Source organism: Ahaetulla prasina, chromosome 1, assembly GCF_028640845.1.
Source record: "Ahaetulla prasina isolate Xishuangbanna chromosome 1, ASM2864084v1, whole genome shotgun sequence".
In the NCBI taxonomy this organism is placed as follows: domain Eukaryota; kingdom Metazoa; phylum Chordata; class Lepidosauria; order Squamata; family Colubridae; genus Ahaetulla; species Ahaetulla prasina.
In genome coordinates, this window is record NC_080539.1 from 44,501,794 (window position 1) to 44,517,287 (window position 15,494).

Consider the following 15,494-nt stretch of genomic DNA (forward strand, 5'->3'; position numbering starts at 1 on the left):
TCAGTGCTACAATTAGTCCACCCTTTTCCAGCCACAATATTGGGAAATCCAGCAGGATTTCCCAATATTTGCCACCTCTGCATCTGTCAATTATATTCCATGCAGGGTCTTCTCTTGCCATGGCACATCTTTTGCTTGATCTTTCTCCCATGTCTGCTGCTGCCTCATGCATTCTTTCAGCAACTCATCTTTGGGTGCCATCTTACTAATGTACTTCTAAATCCCCTGAGTCTCAGCCAGGATAGTGGCTTTGAACTCAGTAGACTCCACCAGCCCTTTTGTCTGGTGTACAGTCTCTGGGTGTTGGACCTGGGGTGGAGATGTCTATATATTGTGGGGAGCTTTTGAGTCTTTATATTGGCAGCTTCCATGTCCTTTATTGGCCAGCTCACCATAGGTAAAGGTAAAGGTTCCCCTCGCACATACGTGCTAGCTGTTGCCGACTCTAGGGGGCGGTGCTCATCTCCGTTTCAAAGCCGAAGAGCCAGCGCTGTCCAAAGACATCTCCGTGGTCATGTGGCCAGCATGACTCAATGCCAAAGGCGCACGGGACGCTGTTACCTTCCCACCAAAGGTGGTCCCTATTTTTTCTACTTGCATTTTTACGTGCTTTCGAAACTGCTAGGTTGGCAGAAGCTGGGACTAGTAATGGGAACTCACCCCATTACACGGCAGCACTAGGGATTCGAACCGCCGAACTGCTGACCTTTCGATCGACAAGCTCAGCTGTCTTAGCCCCTGAGCCACCGTGTCCCCTGAGCTCACCATACCAATGGAATATCTGATAACTGGTAAAGCATATATGTTGATGGCATGAATTTGCTCTTCCCGCTGAGTTGGCTCTTCAGAATCTGACTGATCCTTTGGTACTACTTCCAAGTTACTACCTCCTCATTGTGCTTCCCATGTGTCTATGGGATACCAAGGTACTTGTAACTGGTCTGCATGCCTACTATGCAATCCACTGGTAGTTTCACCCCATCAATCTTTACTACTTTTCCTCTCTTGACTACCATTTGGCCTCACTTCTCCAGTCTGAATGACATCTCAAAATCATGCACTCTTTGTAATAAATAAGTGTAAATTAAGTAATAACATTTTTCAGTTTGTATAGAACTCTTGCTGTGAATTACCACAAATGTTATAAAAAGTAACCAGTAATATAAAATATTATTTCTTTCATGGGAAATGAACACTGCATACATATTAAAAATGTGTTTGACGATCAAAAATAGTTTGGGGAATCCCAGTCCTATCAAAAGGTTATAAATTGGACAAAGGGAAAAAAACTCAACCTGGCACTGATCAGAACCTTCCCCTTACATGGATGGATATCTTTTTCTTGGATTAGATTGCTACTCAACATTTGCCACTATATGAAGCAGAACAGCTGGGAGGAAAGATGGGGAAGGTGACAGAAAGCAGTAGGCAGTGGAAAGATTAACTATACACCCATCTGCCTTTCTGGCCAAGTATTTCACTACACGGTATCCTCATGAATAGCTCAGTGCTATTCTATTTATATGAATTAATCTTAGCTTTCTGTCCAAAGGCTGTTCATGATATGTCTGAATCTTTGATTTTAATAGACAAATTGCCCTTTAACCACTACTGATTCAAAATTCAGAACCTTTTTCATTGACTTCAGAGGCAGCCTTCCCATGTTTTAATGAGTATATTTCCATGTCGTGTTGTTATTTCTGTTGTATTAATACTAGGGCAAAGCTCCACATTTCATTTGTATCATACCTAGATGAAGGTACTTTTATTTTGGAATGGCAGATAATGCTGGGGCATGCAAAAGGACTGACTGACTAAGGAAATCTTAGATCTTTTAAAAAATCAATTATGTGTTGGCAGGAATTGTATTTTAGCCCCTTGCTTTCAAAACAACAGTTATTTCTCAGCACACTCCCTGATTGCTCTCTGTATTGGCAGAAAGCAGTAATATACTTCTTTGATCTCAGTGCAACCAGTCTGCCTGAAATCACAGTTTGCTTGGAATCAGTCAAAGGTCCCTGGGCCACTAAGCACACAGAAACAGCTAAGTGACTGATTTTGCAAAACTAAGTAAGATCAGACCTGGGAAGCAGTTGCACAGGAAACCTCTGGGGAATATCAAGCTAAACTAAGATGAAAAAAATATCTTCCCTGAAAAAAGGAAGGGCCAACAGCATTTGTACTGCTGCCAGGAAAATTATGCAGAGATGTTAATGAAGTCTCCAGAAATGAGGGTGGGATCAGAGTACTCTTTACCTAACTAGCGAAGGGATCAAAATTTACCTTCCTCCTGTGAGCCTGTTTTTGGTTTTGTTCTTAAGTGAGGAGATTGGTTTAAATTCCTGCAAAGAACCAAAGAAACTAGTTACCACTGAGTGACAACTTGGGGTTAAACTATCCCACACATTAGGACTAAATCAAAATCTCATCTTTTCCTGCTGATCCAGATTGGGAAGAAAACTCCCGAGATACCTGGCAAGTGTTGGACTTTGCATGCCCAAGCCAGAGCCCCGATTCTTACAGGATGCCCCTCCTCCCCAAGGAAAAATATGAACTGATGTCTTAACTCACACACTGTGATGTGTCACACACTGGCCGTGCCCATGCCTGGTTTAGCGAAGGGGGGGGAACATCCCAATACATCACGTGACACTGCCGTGACGATGTGAGTTTGACACCCTGTTATAGATGAAAAAGACTTCCAATTACTATGTCTATTTAGCTCAGCAGGACATTGAGCACAAAATTGTTATCACACCATTCCATTCCAAGTAGAAATGGGAGCAGTGAATTTAGGCCTGAAACTCATACTTCTTAGTTAATGCCTTTAAAATTGTTTTAATTATCTGTGTTCTACATCAGCAGTATTTTGAATGGCTAACAATTGAAAAGACAGTGGAAAAAATTAAAGGCAAAGAGCTCCTTTTAAGCACCCATATTCTTCCAATATCTACACTCTAGAGCAGGGGTCTCCAACCTTGGCAACTTTAAGCCTGGTGGACTTCAACTCCCAGAATCCCCCAGCCAGCAAAGCTTAGTTTTAGGATTTTTGATTTTCGATTTAGTTTTAGATTCTTTGAGTAAAGCAGCGAGAACCAACTTTTCTATCATTTTATTATCAGCAAATGCTATCCAGCTCAAGGGGAATTCTTTATATGGAAGAATTTTACATTTCAAAATCACTGCATTTTTCAACAGTTCCAAATTAACTTTAGTTAAATCTGATTATTTAGAATAGATGCCTGCATTTATGATCCCATGGTGATAAGAAGGGACATTTATATTAAAATTTATGAGTTATACGCCATTGCAAAGTTTGAGAACCCATTTTGTTGGCATTATTGGGACCTACCTCCCCCAACTTTCGTTTGTCCAGTTAGATGACACTGATGTATATTCAGAGATAGTGAAAAATGATTTTATGTTCTCATCTTCACTTAATTTGCAGATTTTTATATCCCTAACACAGGGACCTACAACCCCACCTACACTAGAAGTACCGCTAGACAAATCTGGAGGTTTTTGTCCAGTGGCTTCTGTGTATATGAGAAGGGAAAATAGCTTAATAAAATCCATTCTTTACGCTTCTCTCTCTTCCTTTTCCCCTTTAGAATTCTCTGTGTCCAGCCTCCTGTCATTTCTTTTCTTTTTCTTAAGAGATATGCATCCTTTTAAGATCCTATTCTTGTCACCACTTGTGAGGGTTCTTTACTTTCCAAGGACTGGACACACCACAGCATAGCAGATTTGTACACAATGCTTCATAGCCTTCCCCAGCAACAGGCTATTGCTCTCTATCCTGCTAGGACTTGCAAAATAATGTCCAAACAAACTCTCAAAGTCTGTAAAGTGACATAGAATCTTTGTCTCATACCAAAAGTTCTTACGCGTTGGGATGAAGTGCTGCCTCAGTGTGGCTATTTCTTTCCTAGTTACTCCCAAGCTCCAAGCAGGAATCCCATCATTGCTTGTGGTCCTGGTAGTCCTCTTGTCAACTTGTAATAGCTGCCAACCTCCAGACATTGCCTCTACTTCCCCCTCTGCTTTTCCCCTCACACCTATACACTCTGTCTTAGCATTTGCTTTTGTAAGCTAAGGGTCTGGAAGCTACCTCTGGACTTTAGTGTCCTTGAAATGCAGCGTGTAGCTCAATTAGCCAGGCAGCTGGAAGGCTGGTGTGGATACTTATGAGTAAATTTGTGAGTGGGTGAGCGAGCAAGTGAGTGAATGAATGAATGCATCAGCCCTCAGATTTCTGGGTTATAAACTTTTACAGCCTATAAAACAAGAGCAGTGCTAGGCTTTAAGAAAGTAGAGTGGGAACTCTTTCTATTGGCTACAGCTGCTTTTCCCAAGCACAGACAACAATACCAATTTCATTTCATCACTGAACCCTCTCTATCTATCTATCTATCTATCTATCTATCTATCTATCTGATTTTTTAAAAAAAATTCAAAAATGAAGTTATACAGCTTTTAACAAACCCATGCTGGCTACTAGTTATAACTTTATTTGTTTCTATATGTTCACAGATCTGTTTTTTTATTATTATTATTTCTTCCAGTATCTTCCCATATATTGATTTTAGGCTGATTGATATGTAGTTTCCTGAGTCTGTTTTTTCCCTTTTCTAAAGATGCTCCAGGATTTTTTAAAGATATGGTACAATGGTTCTGAGATAACATCTGCCAACTCCTTCAGAACTCTGGGATGTAATCCATTAGGTCCTGGTGATTTATATTCAAATTTGACTGTACATTACAAAAAGAACTGGGAGATTTTGTGTCATCTTGAAGGCCTTGTTCTCCTCCTCCCCCAACATACATTTGGCCCAATGTTGCACATTTAGGCCAGTAAGATCTGTCTTGCTCCGCAGGCCTTAGGGTTAGGATGAATAGAGTCCCCATTTTGAGGAGTTAGAATGTACTTCACCCTCAATTAATTTTTTCTTGTTTAATAATTTTCAATGATACATTTTTTTGTATTTGACAGCTTTTTTTTTTTTTACTTTCTTATTTTATGTACCCAAAGTTACATTTTGGTTTACTCACTAAATAGCAAAATCTATTATTACAGAGCTCATTACAGGAAACTTCAAGCTTAACTCAACAGTTTCCTTTTAATAATAAATATTCTTGGGGATATTATTTCATTTAATGTGGATTGCAAAAGCACAAGTATATGACATGTAGATGTACAATCTCCAGTCATCAGGACATGCTTCAGAAGAATATGCCACTGCTGCAGAGCTATGAATTTTGGCTCTGAGGCTGCAGGCATGATCAGTAACATTATGCAGCAGATAGAATCAAGTCAAGAGTCACTCACCCTATCCAGGGCTAAGTGAGAAATGGATGGAGTAGAAAAAGAAAAAAAAATTAAAACAATATTGCAAAGAAAATTTGATTTACAGTTGCTGTTAGAAAAGAAATCTGTGCTCTGAAGAGATAAAAGCGAAGATGCATCTATCAAAGCAAGATTGCTGAGGCAAGAACTGCAGTAATTCAAGAAACAATTAGCTGTCACTCCTAAGGGGAAACAGACTGTGAAAAGTAGTTAGCCGATGATATCATCTTTATATTATGAGTGGCTCCAGAGGAGAATTCTCACTTCTAGGAACAAAAAATGATAGTGAAACCTGAAGAAGTGGTCTAATCACTGGCTATTTACAGTTGTCAGAATCAACTTGTTTAATTTTAAAGCCTGTCTGTTTCATTCAATCTGCCATAATCAATGGCTGGGTTCACTTATTATATTAAGGTATTAGAATATAAGAACAGACGTGTTGGATCAGCGAAAGCCCATCCCAGTTTGGGGTTTTAGTTGTATAGTAACCATGTAGATGCCTCTCGGGTGCTTGTGTAGCAGGAAACAGAGACATATTTCTCACAAAGTTATCTGGAGACACACCACCCCCAACCCCAAGACAACGATCTAGCAGCCCATAATAGATTTGTCCAGCCATGAATTTATCCAATTCTTCTTTAAAGTCATCCAAGGTGGTGTCCAGCACCATATTTTGGACAGGTTAATTATGTGCTATGTGAAGAAAAGCTTGCTTGTGTCTGTACTAAATCTTCTTTCAATCAGTTTGACTGGATGACTGCCAGTCTTAATGTTTGAGAAAGGGAAGGAACTTCTTCCTATCTATCTTCTCCATGTTGTGAATGAGTTCATCCACCTCACTCGTGTCCTTTCTCACACATCTTTTTTTTTCCAAGTTAAAGAATTACAAATATCATAGCTAATTTCTTTACCAGCCAAGTTAATAGAGGCAGATATTCACGGAAGATATATTGCTATTGAACTTACAATAGAAACAAAAAGGACTCTCTTGTTTGGTATATATGCACCCAATCAGCAACAAGAAAAATTTTATAGAATGTTATATGATAAGTTGATTCTATGGGATTATAAATTATATATAATTATATTGGGAGATTGGAATGGAGTAATAGATACACGAAAGGACAAGAGAATTTCTTCCAAGAAGATACCTGCACATGCAAAGCTGCCTAAATCCTTTTTTGATATGATAGAAGATTTCGAGTTAAGAGATGTATGGAGACTGCGGAATTTGGAGGAAAGAGACTATACTTTTTTCTCTGATAGGCATCAATCCTTCTCACGTATTGATTTTATTTTAATTTCTAATGATTTGCTTTTTAGGGTGAAGAAAACTAAGATATTTCCAAGATGTTTGTCTGATCATAGTCCTGTTTGGATGGAATTGCAATATGGAAAAGAGGGTAGAAGAACTTGGAGATTAAATGAAAATTTGTTTAGATATCAGGATAATGTAAATCAATGTAAAAAGCAGATGAAAGAATTTTTTGATTATAATTTGAATAATGAAACATCGATAGAAATGGTTTGGGACGCCAGTAAAGCTTTTATGAGAGGTGTATTAATATATCTTAATAATAGACAGAAATAAGCAACAAAGACAGCGTAGGTATCTAGAAGAGGAAATTTATAAGAAACAACAATTATTAATACATAATCCACATGATCAAAAACTTAAAGATGCAATAAAGTTACTACAGAATCAATTTAATATGATAATGGCTGATCAGGTGGCAACAAATATACAATATGCCAAACATAATACTTTTTGTAACGCAAATAGACCTGGTAGGTGGTTAGCATACACCTTAAGGAAAAGACAAAAACAATGTACTATAGAAAAAATAGAATACAAAGGCAAAGAGAGATATCAACAGGATAAAATTAAAAAAGCTTTTTTAGAATATTATACAAATTTATATCTTAAAGATAATATATTGAATAGGGATATTGATAATTATTTGAAGGAATATAAGGTTAAAAATTTAACTTTAGAACAAACGGATGAACTGAATCGGCCTATAACCTCTGAAGAAATTATTTTGGTAATTAAACAATTAAAAATGGGGAAAACTCCTGGTACGGATGGGCTCACAGTTAGTTATTATAGGAATTTACAGGATGAGATGTTAGGTCCACTTAAGGAATTATTTAATCAGATACAACTAGGAGGGGGAATTCCCCCCTCATGGAGAACCTCTTTTATTTCATTGATACCAAAAGAGGAACAGGATTGTTCTAAACCTGGGAACTATAGGCCAATCTCACTTTTAAATAATGATTATAAGATTTTTGTTAAAATAATAGCTAATAGATTAATGTTGATTCTGCAGCGAAGAATTCATAATGATCAATCTGGATTTATAAAAGGGAGACAGATGAGGAATAATGTTAGGCAGATTGTTAATTTACTGGAGTATTTAGAAAAGAAAATTTTTATTCCAGCAGTATTTATTTTTCTCGATGCAGAGAAAGCTTTTGATCGATTGCATTGGGATTTTTTATTTAAATTAATAGAAAAGATGCAATTTGGAGATGGTTTTTTAAGAATAATTAGGGCAATTTATGGAGAGCAAACAGCACAGATTATAATCAATGGTAGCTTAACAGAACCTTTTAAGATTGCGAAAGGAACAAGACAGGGATGTCCTTTATCACCATTATTGTTTATTTTAACTCTAGAACCATTATTGGATAAAATACGAGAAGTAAAGGAGATAGAGGGAATTAGAGTTAGACAATATGAATATAAACTAAGAGCTTCTGCAGATGATTTGGTGATTACTTTAACAAACCCTATAAATTCTAGTAAATCTTTGTTGGAAATAATTGATCAATATGGGAATGTTTCAGGGTTTAAGGTAAATCAGAAAAAGACAAAAGCGATAATAAAAAATATGGCCAGACAACAGAAAGAAAAACTAGAGGAAATAACAGGATTTGAAATTGTAAAGAAGGTTAAGTACTTAGGGGTTTATATTACATCGTCAAATGTGAAATTGTATAAGAATAACTATGAGGTTTTATGGCAAAAAGTTCAGAAGGAGTTAATTGTTTGGAAAAAATTGCAATTATCTTTGCTGGGGAGAATTGCTGCTATTAAAATGAATGTTTTTTATTTTATTTTATTTTTATTTATTTTATTTATTTGATTTTTATACCGCCCTTCTCCCGAAGGACTCAGGGCGGTGTACAGGCAACAATAAAATACAAAACACCACAATATACAATTTAAAATACGAATTAAAAAACTTATTATAATTAGCCTAGAACCTTAAAATTTATAAAACCAAACCCCATTTAAAATTAGTAGAAAATTTAAAATCAATAAAATTTATGTAATTTAAAATTTAAAATTTAAAATTTAAAATATAAAATTTAAAAATTAGGCCAGCCCCGCGCGAATAAAAAGGTATGTCTTCAGTTCGCGGCGGAAAGTCCGAAGGTCAGGTATTTGACGTAAACCTGGGGGAAGCTCGTTCCAAAGTGTGGGAGCCCCCACAGAGAAGGCCCTTCCTCTGGGGGCCGCCAGCCGACATTGTTTGGCGGACGGCACCCTGAGAAGTCCCTCTCTGTGAGAGCGTACGGGTCGGTGGGAGGCATATGGTAACAGCAGGCGGTCCCGTAAGTACCCAGGCCCTAAGCCATGGAGCGCTTTAAAGGTCGTAACCAACACCTTAAAGTGCACTCGGAAGGCCACAGGTAGCCAGTGCAGTCTGCGCAGGAGCAGTGTTACGTGGGAGCTACACGAAGCTCCCTCTATCACCCGCCCAGCTGCATTCTGGACTAACTGAAGCCTCCGAGTGCACTTCAGGGGAGCCCCATGTAGAGAGCATTACAATAATCCAAGCGAGAGGTAACGAGCGCGTGAGTGACTGTGCACAAGGCATCCCGATCAAGGAAGGGGCGCAACTGCCGAACCAGGCGGACCTGGTGGAAGGCCCTCCTGGAGACGGCCGTCAAATGATCTTCAAACGACAGCCGGTCATCCAGGAGGACACCTAAGTTGCGCACCCTATCCTTTGGGGCCAATAATTCACCTCCAACAGTCAACCGTGGCTGCAGTTGACTGAATCGGGATGCCGGCATCCACAGCCACTCCGTCTTGGAGGGATTAAGCTTGAGCCTGTTTCTCCCCATCCAGACCCGTACGGCTTCCAGACACCGGGACAGCACTTCAACAACTTCATTGGGGTGGCCCGGGGTGGAAAAGTACAGCTGGGTGTCATCAGCGTACTGTTGGTATCTCACCCCGAAGCCACTGATTATCTCACCCAGCGGCTTCATATAGATGTTGAACAGCAGGGGCGAGAGATTCGACCCCTGCGGGACCCCACAAGTGAGGCACCTCGCGGCCGACCTCTGCCCCCCTGTCAACACCGTCTGCGACCGGTCGGAGAGATAGGAGGAGAACCACCGATACACGGTGCCTCCCACTCCCAATCCCCCCAACCGGCGCAGCAAGATACCATGGTCGATGGTATCAAAAGCCGCTGAGAGATCTAATAGGACCAGGGCAGAGGAGTACCCCCTGTCCCTGGCCCGCCAGAGATCGTCCACCAATGCGACCAAAGCTGTTTCCGTGCTGTATCCGGGTCGAAAGCCGGACTGGAACGGGTCTAGATAGACGGCTTCATCCAGGTATTGGGGTAGCTGTCGCGCCACAGCACTCTCTACAACCTTCGCAACAAAGCGAAGGTTGGAGACTGGACGATAGTTACCCAAAATAGCTGGGTCCAGGGAAGGCTTCTTGAGGAGGGGTCTCACCACCGCCTCTTTCAAGGCGGCAGGGAAAACCCCTTCCAACAAAGAAGCGTTGATAATCCTCTGGAGCCAGCCTCGTGTCACCTCCTGAGTGGCCAGTACCAGCCAGGAAGGACACGGGTCCAGTAAACATGTCGTGGTGTGAAGCCTCCCCAACAACCTGTCCACGTCCTCGGGAGCCACAGGGACAAACTCATCCCAAACCGGTTCAACAAGACGTGTTTCCTCCCTCTCGCTTGGATCATCCCAATTTCGGTCCAGACCGTCCTGGAGCTGAGTGATTTTATTGTATAGATAACCACTAAACTCCTCGGCACGTCCCTGCAAAGGGTCATCCCGCACCTCCTGATGAAGGAGGGAGCGGGTCATCCGAAACAGGGCGGCCAGGCGGTTATCTGCCGACGCAATGAGGGTGGAGGCGTAGGAACGCCTCGCCTCCCTCATTGCCACCAGGTAGGTCCTAGAATAGGACCTAACTAGTGTCCGATCAGCTTCGGAACGACTGGACCTCCAAGTGCTTTCTAGGCGTCTTCTCCGGCGTTTCATCTCCCTCAGCCCCTCAGAGAACCAAGGGGCCGGACGAGATCTGCGCCGGGTCAGAGGCCGCAAAGGCCCGACACGGTCCAGGGCCCCAGCCGCGGCCTGTTCCCAGGCCGCGACTAGTTCCTCAGTCGTGCCGCGGGCCAGATCCTCAGGGAATGGCCCAAGCTCCGTCAGGAACCTCTCAGGGTCCATCAGGCGCCTGGGACGGAACCAACGATAGGCTCCGCCTCCCGCGGTGGTGAGTGGCGGTCCGAAGTCTAGGCGAAGGAGAAAATGATCAGACCATGACATAGGTTCTGTCACTAAATCACCTAACTCCAGATCATTTAGCCACTGTCCAGAGATATAAATCAGATCCAGCGTGCCTCCCCCCATGTGTGTAGGGCCATCATTTACTCGAATCAGGTCCAAGGCCGTCATGGAAGCCTGGAACTCCCGAGCTGCAGTCGATAACAAGCCGGCTGATGGTAGGTTGAAATCCCCCATGACTATAAGTCTGGGGGTCTCAACCGCCACCGCGGCAAGTACCTCCAACAGCTTGGGCAGGGCTGTGGTCACGCAGCAAGGAGCCAGGTACGCGATCAACAAGCCCAACTGATTCCTATGGCCCCACCTCACATAGAGGGATTCACAGCCGGCAATCTGAGGAACAGTGACCTCCCTCGGCTCTAGATCTTCCTTAATGACAACCGCCACCCCCCCCACCCCTACCTTGGACCCTCGGCTGATGAAATGCTCGGAAACCTGGAGGGCAAAGCTCAACAAGGAGAACCCCCCCCCTCTGAGCCCAACCAGGTCTCCGTAATGCCCATAAGGTCCACGGACTCCCCCTGAATAAGATCGCAGATCGGGGAGCTTTATTAGCCACGGACCGGGCATTACATAACATCAGCCGAAGATCCAAGCTCTGAGGATCATGGCCACCTGAGGAACGGGTAGGAACTGAGGGGCCGGAGCACGTGATCGCCTTCAGACATCGAGCACGTGCTCCCAACTCTCGATACGGCCCCCCCCTCCGCCATATCTGCCTTTCCCACTAACCACACAGATGGGACCACACTTATCGTCAGGAACTTCACCCTCCCCCGAAACCTTCGGACCTATTAAAACCCCGCCGCAAACACGCGCAGTGACTGGCCCCTCCCTCGGCGGGCTACCCCCAGCACCCGCCCTTACCCTCCCCCCCTTTAAAAATTCCCTATCTAAAAATCCCCACAAGTTCTTTCTACGCGCATGCCACCTCTGTGGATCCCAAGACCCGTCATTGAGGCCGGCCCTTGGTAACGTAGAGGGCCATTCCTGCGAGGCGGGGGCACCTCGCAGGCGCAAGAGTTCAATTGAGGAATATCGCATAATAAAATCGGCGAAAAAACTAGCTCCATTTCGGAATTGGCTAAGATGATGATATAAAATTAGTCCTCAGTTAAGGACGGACTATAATAGTCCGGTCAATGGACAGTCATGATGAACCTCCTGGTCTGTATCCAGGACCCAGATCTTAGTTTGGTCCAATAAATATAAGTTCTTAAATCCAGGATAGGTAGTCCAAAGCCAAAGTCCTAAACATGAGAAAAAAGAGTGGGGTTGGTGTTTCGTGTCCGCTCTCGATGAAATTTGCTGATCCCGGACAAGTCTCCTCTCAGTTCAGTTCCTGATAACCCATAAAGACATGGTATATGGCCATAAGGATCGCAAAAGGCCAGGGAACTGTCGATGATATCCCAGTATCAGGGAGAAGAACAAGCCAGGAAACAGGCCATGATACCTCCATTGTCTCACTCTCTGCCGGCCTCAGGCAATCCTCCAATAACCGGCTCCAGACCCATCCAGTCCATGCCCACCAGGGGTTACTCCATCTCCACCACCAACACCCCTGGGATGTCCAGGTCCGGATCGCTCCAGAAGCCAGGTCTCTCCAGGTCTCTCCAAAATCCCTCCAAGAGGCCTCACAAAAAGGCAATGCCTCCCCCAAGGGGCCGAAGGACGAGGAGGAAACAAGGACGCCCAGATGAAAATAAAGGCCGCAACAGCCCATAGCAGGCCGCAAAAGGCCCCCAGGATGAAAAAAGGCCGCAGAGAAATGAGTCAATAAAGCCTTCATGGCCAAAGCCACGTAGGGAAGCGACAGCAGCGAAGATGGAAAAAAAGGCAGAAGCTATCCAAACGCCAAATAAAAACCGCAGATTACCTAGATTTTTATTCCTCTTTCAGATGATACCAATAATTAAGAAAGATAAGAATCTTGAGGAATGGCAGAAGGGAATTAACAAATTCATATGGGAAGGTAAAAAAGCTAGGGTTAAAATGAAAATAATTCAAGATTCTCGGGAAAGGGGAGGTTTAAAAATGCCTAATTTTAAATTATATTATGAAGCAGCTGCTCTCTCTGCAATAAGTGATTGGTTTAACTTAACAGAGGACAGAATTTTGAATATAGAAGGTTATGATTTGCTATATGGATGGCATGCATATTTAATTTATGACAAAAAAGTGGATAAGGCCTTTAAAAATCATGTGCTAAGAAATGCCCTTCTGTGTGTTTGGAAAAAATACTCTTATAAACTAAATTATAAGGTTCCTATATGGGCAAGTCCTAGACATATAATAGAAAATATAAACATAGAACAGAATCAGGAAATGATTACATATAAAGATCTTTTGTATACTGAAAGAGATAATTTGCAGTTAAAATCTCTGCAAGTATTAAGAGAGGAAGGGAAAAATTATACTTGGTTTCAATATGAGCAACTACGTGCTAGATGGAAGGGAGATCAGAAAATTGGAATAGAGCAGAACGAGGGAAATTTGGTAAAGCAAATTAGAAATCAGTCTCAGGAGCATATAAAGAGATTGTATAATGTGTTACTTGAAATAGATTCTGAAAGGGACTTGGTAAAGGATTGTATGATAAAGTGGGCACAAAATTTTCAGGAGCCAATATTATTGGAAACTTGGGAAAAAATTTGGGTTAGAAATGTTAAATTCACGCAGGCACAGAATCTGAGGGAAAATTTTTATAAAATGTTTTATAGATGGCATCTAGATCCTAAAATTTATCGTGTATGTATCCAGATATGCAAGCAAAATGTTGGAGATGTAATTGTGATGACGCTACATATTTTCACATTTGGTGGACTTGTAAGGACATAAAGGCCTTTTGGATAAAAATTTGGTGGATTTTACAAAATGTTTTCAAAAAGAAGATAAAGTTCCTGCCGCAATTTTTCTTGTTGGGAATTATTACGGATTGTACAGTAATTGAGACTAAATTGATTTTAAACCTAATAACAGCAGCAAGATTACTAATAGGACAATACTGGAAGAAAAAAGAAGTACCTACAATAGAAGAATGGATATTGAAGGTTGCCAATTTGGCTGAGATGGCGAAGATATCAGCCTTTTTGAAAGACAATACGCAAGAAAGATACTTAAAGGAATGGAAAAAATGGATTGACTATATTCAACGAGAGTTATCAGACTAAGAGTTATCAGACTGTTTTTGAATGATTATGATGTATTATTCTTGATTGTTTTTGGGGGAAGTTAGGAATTGATGATTGTAGGGGTATAATTAAGTTGGGATGAAAATTTTTTAGCATATGTTTGTTTTATTTTTAACTATACCTTGTGCCCGTTCCGGGAAGTCGGGGGGGGAGGAGGGTTGTGAAGGGAGGGGAGAGGAGGGGGGGAAAGGGGGAAAAAATTTTGTAAAACTTTTTGAATAAAAAAAAAAAAAAGAATTACAAATATCATAGCTAATTTCTTGCCAAGACAATTTTCAAACTCCCCTAATAATTTTGGTTTTTCTCAGCAGCACTTTTTCCACTTTTATTTTTTTTCCTTTTTCAAGCATAGTGACCTGAAATATAGACCGTTCTTCAGTTTCAGACGTACTATATTGTAAATTTGTATAAGGATATTACAGTGGTAGCATTTTCCATCCCTTTTAACTGTGATCGTCACAATATTCTGATTCATACATATTTGAGCCCTGTTTTTCAACGTTATATAGGTCAGGGTCTCTTTATTTCAATACACCAAAATGAAGCAAAGCACATTACTAATTTAGTAAATCTAGCTGTTGCACTATTAAACATCCTTAAAAACCATAAAATTAGTAAAAAAAATTAGTAAATTTTTAACAAATTTAAAATTAACTAAAGCAAAAAAGAAAATGGTAAAATCTAAGTTTTATGCAAATAAAACTAAACCCATATTTTGAGATGGATAAACTGTGTTTTAAAACATTTCTTTGATCCATATTCTGAAAATTAAGTTAGCGAACAATAAACATGATAGTAGTATATTAGTATCACCTTATGAATGAATTATTTTGATGAATCAGACAAAAATGTCATCTTATTCATCAGTCTATTTCAAGGAATTAAATTAATTCCCCCTGAGAGTGGCTTTGGAAAGGCCATTTAATAGTGTTCCCCTAGATCAGGGATCTCCAACCTTGTCAACTTTAAGACTTGTGGACTTCAACTCCCAGGCTGGCTGAGGGATTCTGGGAGTTGAAGTCCACAAGTCTTAAAGTTGACAAGGTTGGAGACCCCTGCCCTAGATCATGTGATATAAATATAATGTATTTAAAGGATTATGATTTATTATGGCTGGAATCATTAAAAATCCCATCTTCCATTTAGTTGCCTAAAAATGTTTTAGAATTAATCATTAAAATTTAAATTGACCTTGGATGTTTGTTATCTATTTTGGTTTTGGTTTTTTGTTATTGTTCACTTGTTGTTTTATTTATAGAACACCCAAAATCTCTAAACTGAGCAATGTTCATGGTCTCTAATGTGGCCTAGTAGATTTACCTAGGAGACTAAACTCA

The 15,494-nt window shown here is 41.0% G+C and overlaps 1 protein-coding gene across 1 annotated transcript in view; it reads left to right on the forward strand.

Moving 5' to 3' along the window:
• Positions 1-15,494, forward strand: part of FSHR (follicle stimulating hormone receptor) — a 96,161-nt gene that overhangs the window by 33,098 nt on the left and 47,569 nt on the right. The gene's annotated exons all lie outside the window — the stretch shown is intronic.